The sequence below is a fragment of the Monodon monoceros genome, unplaced genomic scaffold, assembly GCF_005190385.1.
Source record: "Monodon monoceros isolate NGI ecotype Baffin Bay Population unplaced genomic scaffold, NGI_Narwhal_1 Super_Scaffold_22, whole genome shotgun sequence".
NCBI classification, from domain to species: Eukaryota; Metazoa; Chordata; class Mammalia; order Artiodactyla; family Monodontidae; genus Monodon; species Monodon monoceros.
This window is the reverse complement of record NW_021703779.1, coordinates 63,382,664-63,396,772: the sequence shown is the minus strand read 5'-3', so window position 1 is coordinate 63,396,772 and position 14,109 is coordinate 63,382,664. Positions and strand designations below refer to the sequence as shown.

At 38.3% G+C, this 14,109-nt stretch overlaps 1 pseudogene; it reads left to right on the top strand.

Moving 5' to 3' along the window:
* Window positions 1-3,139: 3,139 nt before the first annotated feature.
* LOC114906276 lies at window positions 3,140-4,977 on the top strand (annotated as a pseudogene).
* Window positions 4,978-14,109: the final 9,132 nt, after the last annotated feature.

The following is a 14,109-nucleotide window of genomic DNA, read 5'->3' as shown; positions in this document are numbered from 1 at the left end:
ATAAATGGAAATCTATACTGTGTTCATGGATGGGGAGAATCAATATTGTTAAAATATTCATACTACCCAAACAGTCTATAGATTCAAAGCAATACTTATCATAATAGCAATGACATATTTCAGAGAACATGAACAAATATTCTTAAGATTTTATGGAAGCACAAAGACTACAAGTAGCTAAAGCAATCTTGAGAAAAAAGAACAAAGCTGAAGGTATCATGCTCCTATACTTGAAAATATACTACAAACTATAGTAATCAAAAGAGTATGGTACTGGCAGCAAAATAGACACATATATCAATGGAACAAAATAGAGAGCACAGAAATAAACTCACAATTACTTGGCCAATAAATATTCAACAACGTATGCAAGAATATACAGTGGGGAAAAGACAGTCCCTTCAATAAATGGTGTTTGGAAAGCTGGCCAGATATGTGCACAAGGATGGAACTGGACCACTGTCTTACCCAATATTTAGAAATAAATTCAAAATGGATTGAAGACTTCAATGTGATACCTGAAACCATAAAATTCTTAGAAGAAAACACAGGCTGTAAGTTCTTTGACATCTGTCTTAGCAATATTATTTTGGATCTGTGTCCTCAGGCAAGAGGAACAATTACAAAAATAAACAAATGGGACTACATCAAACTAGAAACCTTTTTGCACAGGGAAGGAAGGCACTAACAAAATGAAATATCAACCTACTGATTGGCAGAAGATATTTGCAAATCATATATCTGATAAAGATTGATATCCAATATATATAAAGAACTCATACAACTCAATATAAAAAAAAAACCCAAAAGAGCCTGAATAAAAATGGGAAGAGGACCATAATAGACATTTTTCTAAATAAGTCATACAGATGTCCAACAGTCACATGAAAATGTGCTCAACATCACTAATCATCAGAGAAATGCAAATCCAAACCACAATGAAATACTACCTCACATCTGTCAGAATAACTATTATAAAAGAGACAAGAAACAACAATTGGTGAGCATGTGGAAGAAATGGGATCCTCATGCACTGTTGGTAGTAATGTATCTTGGTGCAGCCATATGGAAAGCAGTATGGAGTTTCCTCAGAAAACTAAGAATAGAACTACCATACAGTCCAGGGAATCCACTTCTGGGTATTAAAAACAACACAGAAACTCTAAACAATAAAAGAAAATATATCTAAAACAACAACAAAAAACACACTCTAATTTGAAAAGATATATGCATCCCTATGTTCATTGCAGCAGTATTTACAACAGCCTATATGGAAGCAACCTAAATGTCCATCCACAGATGAATGGATAAAGATGATGTGATACACACACACACACACACACACACACACACACACACTAGAATATTACTCAGCCATGAAAAAGAATGAAATGATGCCATTTGTAGCAACATGGATGGACCTAGAGATTATCATACTAAGTGAAGTTAGGCAGACAGAGAAAGACAAATATCATGTGATATAACTTATATGTGGAATCTAAAAAGCAAAACAAATGAACAAACAAAACAAAACAGAAAGAGGCTCATACATACAGAGCACAAACTGTTTGTTGCCAGAGATGTGAGGGGTGAGAGGATTAACAAAATTGGTTAAGGGGATAAAGAGGTACTGACTTCCAGCTATTAGTCATGGGGTTGTAATGTAGACATAGGGAATATAGTCAATAACATTGCAGCCACTTTGTATGGTGATGGATGGTAACTTGTCTTATTGTGATGTGCATCTTATAATGTACAAAAATATGAGTTGTGTTGTACATCTGAAGCTAATATAATATTGTATGTTAATTATATTTCAATAAGAAAAAATTAGTGACATGTGTGTGTGCATGTGTGTGTGGTGGACTATTATTTAGCCACAAGAAGAAGGAAATCTTGCCATTTGTGACAATGTGGATGGATGCTAAGTGAAATAAGTCAGACAGTAAAAGACAAACACTCTATGACCTCACTTATATGTGGAAAGAAAACAAAAACAAAAAAAGAAACTAATAAAAAGAGTTCAAATGTGTGTTTACCAAATGCACGGTTTAGGGGGAGAAGGAATTGTGTGCGGGTTGTCAAAAGGTACAAGCTTCCAATTATAAGGTAAAGCAGTACTAGGAATATAACATACAACATGATGACTATAGTTAACACTGTTTTATAATATATATGAAAGTTGTTAATAGAGTAAACCCTAAGTGTTCTCATCACAAGGAAAAAAATTTTTATTTTTTGTAGCTATAGATCATGGAACAAACTTAATTTATTGTGTTTATCATTTCACAATATATATGTCATATCATTATTCTGTATGCCTTAAACTCATATAGTAATGTATGTAGCAAAAATGCTGTTTTTGAACATTACTTAGGTCAGCTCTTTTCTTTTTCATACCCTTCAATGAGGCCATGTAATATATTTGTAATATAGTTAGATTTATTTCATAGCTGGTATTCCATTCTGGATTCCTCCTTCATCTAGATGAAAGATTTTTAATTTTCATGAATAATCATATAACCACAAGCACAGTACCATATAGAACAGTTATACCATCTAAAATATTATCTTGTGTATCCCTTTGTAATCAACCCTTATCTTCATCCAAAATTCATGGCAACCACTCATATGTTTTCTCTCCCTATACTTTCACCTTACACATAATGTCATAGAAATAAAATTATGCAATTTGTAGGTTTTGGTGTATGACCTCTTTCATTTAGTAATCTCACAAGCCCTTAAAAGTAGAGAGATGCAGTAGAAGAAGTAGTCAGAGAGATTCAAAGCATAAGAAGGATTCATCACCCAATTTTTGGCTTTGAAGATTTAGAGGGTCATGAGCCAAGGAAAGTGCCTAGTCTCTAGAAGTTAAGAGTGATCCCAAGCCAACAGTTAGTAGTTAAATGGGAACTTCAGTCATCTTGCAGTCAACTTGCTGAATAAAATTAATTTTGCCAACAACCGAAATGAGCCTGGAATTGAATTCATCCTATAGCCCCCAAATAAGAGCTCAGACTGTCAAACATATTTATTTCACACTTGTGAGATCCTAAGCAGAGAACCTACTTGAGACCACCTGGCTGTTTCACTTCCAGGAATGTCATAAAAGGTGGTTTTCTTTTGTGTTCTCTCTCCCTCTCCCAACATGGCGGCCTCAGCAAAAAAGAAGAATAAGAAGGGGAAGACTATCTCCCTAACAGACTTCCTGGCTGAGGATGGAGGGACTGGTGGAGGAAGCACCTATGTCCCCAAACCAGTCAGCTGGGCTGATGAAACAGATGACCTAGAAGGAGATGTTTCAACCACTTGGCATAGTAATGATGATGACGTGTATAGGGCACCTCCAATTGACCATTCCATCCTGCCCACTGCTCCACAGGCTGCTCAGGAACCCAATATCAACCAGAGCCGTCTTCCCAAATCACCACCCTACACTGCTTTTCTAGGGAACCTGCCCTATGATGTGACAGAAGACTCCATTAAGGAATTCTTTAAAGGATTAAATATCAGTGCAGTGCGTTTACCACGTGAACCCAGCAATCCTGAGAGGTTGAAAGGTTTTGGTTATGCTGAGTTTGAGGACCTGGATTCCTTGTTCAGTGCCCTGAGCCTCAATGAAGAGTTTCTAGGTAACAGGAGAATTCGAGTGGACGTTGCTGATCAAGCACAGGATAAAGACAGGGATGATCATTCTTTTGGTCAAGATAGAAATCGGGATTCTGACAAAACAGATACAGACTGGAGGGCCCATCCTGTTACAGACAGCTTTGATGACTACCCACCTAGAAGAGGTGATGATAGCTTTGGAGACAAGTATCCAGATCATTATGATTCAGACCAATATCGTGATGAGTATCAGGACAGTTACCATGATGGCCCATGCCGGGACATGGATCTCTACGGGGGCCGAGATCGCTATGATGACCGAGGCAGCAGAGACTATGATAGAGGCTACGATTCCAGGATAGGCAGTGGCAGAAGAGCATTTGGTAGTGGGTACCATAGGGAGGACGACTACAGAGGAGGCGGGGACCGCTATGAAGACAGATATGACAGACGAGATGACCGGTCATGGAGCTCCAGAGACGATTACTCTTGGGATGATTATAGGCCTGTAGAGGTCCCCGCCAAAGACCCAAACAGAACCTAAAGCCTCGGAGTACTCCTGAGAAAAATGATTCCGCTGCTAGCACGTCCCAGTCCAGTCGAGCAGCCTCTATCTTTGGAGGGGCAAAGCCTGTTGACACAGCTGCTAGAGAACGAGAAGTAGAAGAGTGGCTGAAGGAACCGGAGAAACTGCAGAGTCAGCTGGATGAGCCAAAACTAGAACGATGGCCTCGGGAGAAACACCCAAGCTGGTGAAGTGAAGAAACTCAGGAACGGGAACGATCGAGGACAGGAAGTGAGTCATCACAAATGGGGACCTCAGCCACATCTAGCAGAAATGCACGAAGGAGAGAGAGTGAGAAGTCTCTAGAAAATGAAACACCCAATAAAGAGGAAGACTGTCAGTCTCCAACTTCTAAGCCTCCCAAACCTGAACAGCCTCTAAAGGTAATGCCAGCCCCTCCACCAAAGGAGAATGCTTGGGTGAAGTGAAGTCCTAACCCTCCTGCTCCATCTCAGAACTCAGACACAGAGCAGCAGTCCCCTACAAGTGGTGGAGGGAAAGTAATTCCAGCTCAACCATCTGAGGAAGCACCAGTAAGGAAAGATGAAAATAAAGTAGATGGGCTGAGTGCCCCAAAAGGCCAAAGTGGAAATTCCAGCTGTGGTCCAGGAGATGGAGGGAACAAAGACCACTGGAAGGAGTCAGATAGGAAAGATGGCAAAAAGGATCAAGACTCCAGATCTGCACCTGAGCCAAAGAAAGTGGAAGAAAATCCAGCCTCTAAGTTCAGTTCTGCAAGCAAGTGTGCTGCTCTTGCCGTTGATGGTGAAGATGAAAATGAGGGAGAAGATTACACCAAATAGACCTCTGAATTCTGTGCTTTCTCCTAGTCTCTCACCACCCTGGAACATTCGAGAGCAAATCAAACCTCTATCCAGACAAGACAAAATAAAACTCACCATCTCCTGGATACCTTTCTTAACTTTTTTTTTTTAAAAAAGAAACAAAATGAAATTCTTTTGGATGCTTCTGCAGCCTTTAAAATATTGAACTAACTGGAGAATCACCAATGTAGCCAGAGAGAGATGTATAGCTTTTAATGCTGTAAGTTTAAAGTTGTGGTGCATTTTTATGACATGTGCAGTTGCCTGTGTGATTAGTTCCTAGGGGCCTCCGTTTAGCAAGATGGCAGCGATAGTGATGCAGTGTCTGGAATCTAGTTGGGCAGTAGGCAGGTATAAGGAAGTGTGAGGTTTCTACCTTTAATTCTTATCCTGTTGTGGCATACATGAATTAGCAAACAGTATCTGAATAAATTCTCCATTCTTAGCAAGGTAGGTTTAGTCTCTGATGTTGTTTTAGTCTCCAGGAGGCTGCCAGCCCCACCTCTTATTTAATTCTGAGTTACTGGGGCCAGCCTAAGGGGGAGTTCCTTCATTTGTGCCCCCCATGGGGGTAGGTGGGAGTGAGTCTACAGGCCACTGAAGAATAGGACTGTTTGGTGACCAAAGTAAATGGGGAAATCGTGGTTTGAAAAGAAGCTTGGGGATTTGATGAATTATTTTGCACCAGTAACAGGGAAAATGGTATCACCTCCAGTAAACACATAGTCATTTACCTCCTGGAGCAGGAAGCACTTAAGGGTTGTGGGAATTCCCAGGTCTTTTCTGTGTCCTGGTTTCACCCTTTCTTAAACACTATCCCTTCTGAAAGTTCAAATATATCCACATTCTGTTGAAATCTTGAAGCTTTAAAAATTTAGACTCTTGTCATCATCTTACGTTCATCATGCTACTCTTTCCTGTTAACCTTCCTACAGGCAGCTTCTACTTAAGTCACATACTTGACCTCCTAAGCATTCTCTAGAGCCCCTGGGAGCTGTCCAATGAGGAATCATCACTGCTTTTTCTCAAGCAAATCTTGCCTCCTTCATGCTTTGACACTCCTTCCCTCTAGCCATTCGTGCTCCTGCTGCTTTGACCCCTTTTACACCTCAGAAAACTTTAGAATTACTAGTCTTAGGTGGTGAGCAAGGGTGGTTAAATTGGGAGCCTTTCTTACAACCTTGATTGGGGTTTGAGGGGCTTTTTAAAAAACAAAATTTCCTTCTCTCCAAGTGAAATCCCACACCAATGTTTGGATTTATAATGTGGCTTAGACCAATGTGTGGTTTTTCTGGTTCTGTTTTTTTAGCATCCCCTTGAGAAAATAAATGATAATGGAGGAGAACAATTTCACAAGGTCCTGGCTTCTCTTGCAACACAGTAGCTTTACTTGCCTGCTTTTATGTGCACCTTGGTACTGTCAGCTCAACAGATGGTGTCCTTACAGGCAATATTGGTACCTGCAGAGAAAAGACATCTTGGTCTCTTCTCGCATCAGTCCTAAGTTAGACCCTTTACAGCCATGCAGGGGTGTTGGTTTATGAGTGCTGCAGCAGTGAGCATAATGAATCATTTACCCAGTGGACATAGAAAACATACCAAGTGAATTAACTTTAAATAATTGACCTGGAGTGGGTAGTAGCTAGGAAGTGGCTTTTAGAGATACCCAAGGTTGAGAGGGTATTTTTTTTTAACCATTTGCTATAGATGATGAAAAAGTAGGGTTTACCCTCTTCATGTCTGCTTCCAAATAGATGTGTCCAAAAAACTGTTTTTTTCCCCCATTCCTCTACCCTGCCACCCTGTTAAAACAAACAGGGATTTATGACCCGCTCCTCAATACATGTAAAATTTGTACAAAAATATCTTCTATGAAAATGATTTGTAATCTGTAGACTTATTACCTGGGAGATGTCTTGAGATGCAAAATCCCATCCTTTAGGTTGTGGGGTTTTTTGTTTTCTCCAAATAAATCTGATCTTTAAAGTTCCAAAAAAAATAAAATAAAAGGTGGTTTTGTCTTAAGTAGCTATATTTGTGGTAGCTTGTTATGGCAAGGATAGAAAATGAATACATACCAATTAAAAGACTGATTTTTCAACTCTGTAATGAGTTATATGGGAAAAGAGTCTAAAAAAGAGTGGATATATGTATATGAATAACTGATTAACTGTGCTATACAGCAGAAAGTAACACAACATTGTAAATCAACTATACTCCAATAAAATTTTTTAAGAAGACTGATATTTTCAGATTAGATAGAAGAGCAGGATCCAATTATACACTGCCTTCAAGGAACCCACTTTAATTAAAAATATATAGATATGTTAACAATATCAGGATTGAAAATGGAGTTGCTTCTTAATACCAATGCAAACTTCACTAGAAGCAATGTTAGCAGGAATACAGAAAGTTATTACATAAAAATAAATTGATCAATTCACCAAGAAACATAACAAAAATATTTAAGCAAGTAAAAGAGTGCTTCAAAACATATGAGGCAAAAACTTGTAGATCTGAAAGGAGAGTGGAAAAATCCACAAATATACTTGGAAACTTCAACATTCCTCTCTCAGTAAACAATAGAAGCAGTAGTCAGGAAATCAACAATGATATACAAGAAACTGAAGAAAAATATCTTAAAATGTGACCTAGAAAATTGACATCTAGCATGACATTGTGAGGAGCTCTGCTGATCTGCACCCCAGTAAAAAAAGGTGAAACTTATTTTTAAAATCCCAATAACTATCTAAAGCCCTTGGAATGATTTGAAGGACAAAGAACAAATGAAGCAATATCTATTCAAGAGAGCACATGAAAATTCAGCAAGAAAGATAAGTTTGTGGTATTTGAACTAAGACTTATCCCTCCATTACCTCTCCAAACTCAGTGATGTGGAGACTTCAAACCATATTGCTGCAGCCAAGAACACAGGGCTCTTATCCCCCCTGCTCCCAATCAGAGGGTTTTCTACCTGGAAGAAGCAGAACCACAGTGCTTCTACTTCTTCCTCCTGCTACCTGTTTCTGAGGCTAAATCATGGCAATTGCAGTTGAGAGGTAGGGGTTCTCTTCTTCTGCTTAGTTGTCACTCACGGAGACAAAACAAATATCAAACACTGTCCTCAGAAACTATTTCTTCTAGGGATCCAGATTCTGGTTGTAATAATTTGTAGAGCAATTTATGCTTCCAGGGCATTGTGGAAAACAATCACTAGTCAATTGGTGGAGTTTAACAACTTATATGGTCAGGTAAAGAGAAAAATAAAGTCCCACCAAAATCACTGGCATCCCAGGATGACTGTGAGCATATCAAAAGTTGTGCCTTCCAGAGGTGCAATATCAGAGGCTTAAAACCATTTGGGAAGGGATTGAATAGATTTCCCTAAAATAATGCAGCCAGTCAGTAAACAAATAAATAATCAAACAATAATTTTTAAAAACAGTGGAGGGGGGAAGAGTGGACCAGTACCTAGAGTTTCTACAATATATTATCTAAAATGTCTAGTTTCCCACAAAATTACTGATATCAGGCAAAATAGATTTTTAAAAATATTAGTGATAGGGCTTCCCTGGTGGCACAGTGGTTGAGAATCTGCGTGCCAATGCAGGGGACACGGGTTCGAGCCCTGGTCTGGGAAGATCCCACATGCCATGGAGCAACTGGGCCTGTGAGCCACAATTACTGAGCCTACGCGTCTGGAGCCTGTACTCCGCAACAACAGAGGCCGCGATAGTGAGAGGCCCGTGAACCGTGATGAAGAGTGGCCCCCGCTTGCCACAACTAGAGAAAGCCCACACATAGAAATGAAGACCCAACACAGCCATAAATAAATAAAAATTTAAAAAGTATATTGGCGATAAATACAAATTTTTATTTTTATAAATTTTTATAAATTTATAAATATAAATTATCAAAAAGATATAACAATTATAAACATGTATGTGTCTAATAACAGAGCACCAAAATACATGAAGCAAAAACTAACAGAAATAAATGGAGAAGGGAAAAAGAAAAATTCAACAATAATATTTGGAGACTTAAATACCAATATTTCAAGAATCAGTAGAACAGCTAGACTGAAGATCAACAAGAAAATAGAAGATATGAACAGTACTATAAACCACCTTGACCTAACAAACATCTATAGTATACTTTACACAACAGCAAAATATATATTCTTAAGTGCACTAGAAACTCTCCAGCATCAACCATACACTAAATTGTAAAACAAATCTCAGCAAATTTAAAGAGATAGAAAAAATACAGAGTGATGCTCTGACCAAAATGGAATGAAATTCAAAATAAAAAGCAGAAAAACTCACAAATATGTGGAAACTTGAAAAAAGATGCAATCTTAAATAATCAATGAGTCAAAGAATAAATCAAAAGAGTAATTATAAAATAATTTTAGATGAATGAAAATGAAGACACAACATAATACTTATAGGATGGAGGTAAAGCAGTGCTTACAGGGAAATTTATAGCTGTAAATATCTGTATTAAGAAAGAAGAAAGATCACAAATCAATAAGCTAATTTTCCACCTTAGGACACTGGAAAAAGAAGAGCTAACTAAATTTAAAGCAAACAAAGGAAAGAAATAATAAAGATTAGAGACTGAGGAGGTCAAGATGACAGAGTAAGAGGACGTGGAGCTCTCCTGTCCCTACAAACACATCAAAAATACATTTATATGTGGAACGAATCTCATGGAAAACAAACTGGAAATTGGCAGAAGCACACATATGCAACCAAGATTGTAATAAAAAAATACACACATAATCAGGTAGGATGCGAAGAAAAGCATCAGGTCAAGACCTATGCCCCTGTGAGGTGACTCAGAGGAAAAGGGAGATCACATGGCTGGACACTCACCCTGGGGAGGGATTGGTCAAGCCACAGACTGGGCATCCCAGTTCTGGGGACCTACATGCAGGAGAAAAGCCCCCTTGGCTGCTTACAGAATTTCAGGGACAGATAAAAGTCTGGAGAAGCCTAGATCCACTCGTGAGGAGTGTACATATGCTGGCATGTGCTCAGGCAGGGTGGAGAGAGGTCTGCCCTTGTGGCTACTGCCTTGACATTCTCCCCAGTTGAGCTAAGAGAATGCCCCAGCCCTGCACAATCCATACCACAGCTTGGCACTGGATTGAGGGCAGCCAGAACCAAGGAAAAGACTTGTTGAAGGAAAGCAGAGCTGACCTGGGGGTCAAGGGCATAGGCCAGGTGGGACAGTGGTGGCCATTGTTGGTGTTTACTCAAGCAGCAACTCCAGAAGCATCCCAGACTTCTGACAAGAGTGCCCCTAAAATTCCCACAGCCACCTTACTGCGCTCTCCAGCCTGAGTGAGGTAAACGTTTGGGCCCCACTCACTCCATGCCACAGTCTAACACTAGATCTGGGGTGGCCATGACAGGGGAAATGATATGACTGTGGGCTGCATCTGAGTGGAGCTGCTGCTGCCCACACAGGCAGAGCATTGGACCTCTGTAAGCACATAAGCCCCACTTGGTTCAGCGCTCATCTTTCTGGGGGCAAATGTCCAAGCACAGGGAAAAGGAAAATGCACACTTAAAGGGAACAGAGCCAGCTCAAGACTGACCCTCGGAGATTCTGCTTCAGCAACTTAGGAGCAGACCCCACCACTAACAGGGTGGTGATGGTCACTAAGCAGAGAGGAAGTCACACCTCACACATAGGCTCTAGCACTTCCATCACCAGCTACACCCCATACCAAGGTGATAGCTGCCAGCACACCCTGAGGAAAGATGTGACTGGCATCCACATCAAATTCAGCTTTCCCACCAAAGAAATTAGGCACATGCAGTCTGCATAGAGATGCTCTGACATAAAAAGAAACACTTCAAGATCACAAGAGGTAACTAAATTCATAGAGACAGAGAAAGTTAAGGGAAATGAAAAGGCAGAGGAAATACTCTTAATTGAAAGAGCAAAAGAAAATCCCTGAAGAAATAAGTAATAAAAGAGAAATTAAAAATTTACCAGATAAGAATTCAAAACATTGGTAATAAAAATGCTAACTGAATTAAGGAAGATAATTGATCTAAACGCAGATCATTTAACAAAGAACTAGAAAATATAAAAAAGACCCAACCAAAAATAAATAATGCAATATCTGAGATAAAAAGCACTCTAGAAGCAATGAATAGCAGACTAAATGACAAAGAAGAATGCATAAGTGATCTGGAAGATAAGCTAATGGATATCACACAATCACAGCATATAGAAAGACAAATTTAAAAAAATGCAACATTCTTCACTCTGTATGATAGATTCTAGATCCATCCATGTCTCTACAAATGACCCAATTTCATTCCTTTTTATAGCTGAGTAATATTCCATTGTATACATGTACCATATCTTTTTTATCCATTTGTCTGTCATACAGAGTGAAGTAAGTCAGAAAGAGAAAAACAAATATCGTATATTAATGCATGTATGTGGAATCTAGAAAAATGGTACAGATGAACCTATTTGCTGGGCAGGAATAGAGACACAGATGTAGGGAACAGATGTGTGGACCTGGTAGGGGGGTGGGATGAATTGGGAGATTGGGATTGGCATATGTGCACTGCCATGTGTAAAAAAGATAGCTAGTGGGAACCTGCTGTATAGTGCAAGGAGCTCAGCTCAGTGCTCTGTGGTGACCTAGATGGATGGGATGTCGGGGGAGAGGGACGTCCAAGAGGGAGGGGATATATGTATACAAATAGCTGATTCACTTCGTTGTACAACAGAAACTAACACAACATTGTAAAGCAATTATACTCCAATAAAGATGTAAAAACAAAAAACAACATGCTACTAAAAAACCAATGGGTCAATGATGAAATCAAAGAGGAATTCAGAAAATACCTCAAGATAAATGAAAATGGAAACACAACAATCCACAATCTATGGGATGCAGCAAAAGCCGTTCCCTCTTAAGGGAAGTTCATAGCAATACAGGCCTTCCCCAAGAAACAAAAAAATCTCAAATAAACATCCTAACCTCCCACCTAAAAATTAGGAAAAGAAGCCCAATGTCAAGGAATCTCAATGTCAGCAGAAGGAAGGAAATAATAAAGATCAGAGAGGAAATAAATAAAAGAGATTTTAAAAATAGCAAGATCTATGAAACCTAAAACTGTTTTTTGGAAAAGATAAACAAAATTGATAAACTTTTAGCCAGTTAATCAAGAAGACAAGAAGGAGGATCTAAATAAGCAAAATAAGAAATAAAAGAAGAGAAATAACTGATACCACAAAGATTCAAAAAATCATAATTGAATATTACAAACACATATGCAAACCAATTGGACAACCTAGAAAAAATGGACACATTTCCAGAAACATACATCCTGCCAAGACTGAGTTAAGAAGAAACAGACAATTTGATCAGACAGATCAATAGAAATGAAATTGAATTTGTAATTCAAAAAACTCCCAGCAAGAAAAGTCCAAAACCAGATGGCTTCACAGGGGAATTATACGAAATATATACAGAAGAATACCTATCCTTCACAAGCTATTCCAAAAAATTGAATAGGATGGAACACTTCCAAACTCATTCTATGAGACCACAATTACCCTGATGCCAAAACCAAACAAAGACACAAAACAAAATCACAGGCCAATATCTTTGATGAATATGGATGTAGAAATCCTCAAGAAAATATTAGCAAATTGAATCCAACAATATATATAAAGGACCATATAACATTCAAATTGGATTAATTCCAGTGTCACAAAGCTGGCCCAACAATCGCAAATCAACCAATGTGATACACATTAACAAAAGGAAAGATAAAGGTCACATGATCATCTCAATAGATGCAGAAACAGCTTTTGACAAAGTTCAATATTTCATGACAAAAACTCTCATCAAAGTGGGTGTAGAGGAAACATATTTCAAAGTAATAAAGACAGTTTATGACAAACCCATAGCCAACATCATACTCAATGGTGAAAAGCTGAAAGCCTTCCCACTAAATTCAGGAACAAGAAAAGGATACTCACTCTCTCCACTTCTATTTAAAACACAGTATTGAAAATGCAAGCCACAGCAATCAGAGGAGAAAAAGAAATAAAATATTTCCAAATTAGAAGGGAAGAGGTAACTGTCACTACTTGCAGATAACATGATACTTTATATATAGAACCATAATGTCTCCACTCAAAAACTATTAGAACTAATAAATAAGTTCAGTAAGATTGCAGGATACAAGATTAATATACAGAAATCTGTTGCATATTTATACACTAAAAATGAAATATCAGGAAGAGAAAGTAAACAAAACAATCCCATTTAAAATCACATCAAATGAATAAAATAGTTAGGAATAAACTTAACCAAGAAGGTGAAAGGCTTATACTCAGAAAACTATAAAACACTAAGGAAGGAAATTGAAAATGATACACAGAAATAGAATGGTATCCTGTGCTCTTGGACTGGAAGAATTAATATTGTTAAAATGTCCATACTGCCCAAAACAATCTGCAGATTTAATGCAATCCCTATCAAAATACCTACAACATTTTTCACAGAACTGGAACAAATAATCCTGCAATTCATATGGAACCACAAGACCCCAAATTGCCAAAGCAATTTCAAGAAAAAAGAACAAAATTGGAGGTATCACCCTCTCAGACCAGACTATGCTACAAAACTACAGTAATCAAAATAGTGTGGTATTGGCACAAACACAGACATATAGATCAATGGGACAAAATAGGGAGCCCAGAATAAACCCACACACCTATGGTCAATTGATCTATGACAAAAGAGGCAAGAATATACAATGGATGAAAGGCAGTCTCCTCAATAAGTGGTGCTGGGAGAACTGGACAGCTACATGTAAAAGGATGAAATTAGAACATTCTCTAATACCATACAGAAAAAAAACTCAAAATGGATTAAGTCCTCAATGTAAGATCAGAAACCATAAAATTCTTACAAGGAAACATAGGCAAAACACTCTTTTACATAAATTGTAGCAATATTTTTTGTATCTGTCTCCTAAGGCAAAAGAAATAAAATCAAAAATAAACAAATGGGACCTAATTAACCTTAAAGTCTTTTGCACAGTAAATGAAACCATTGACAAA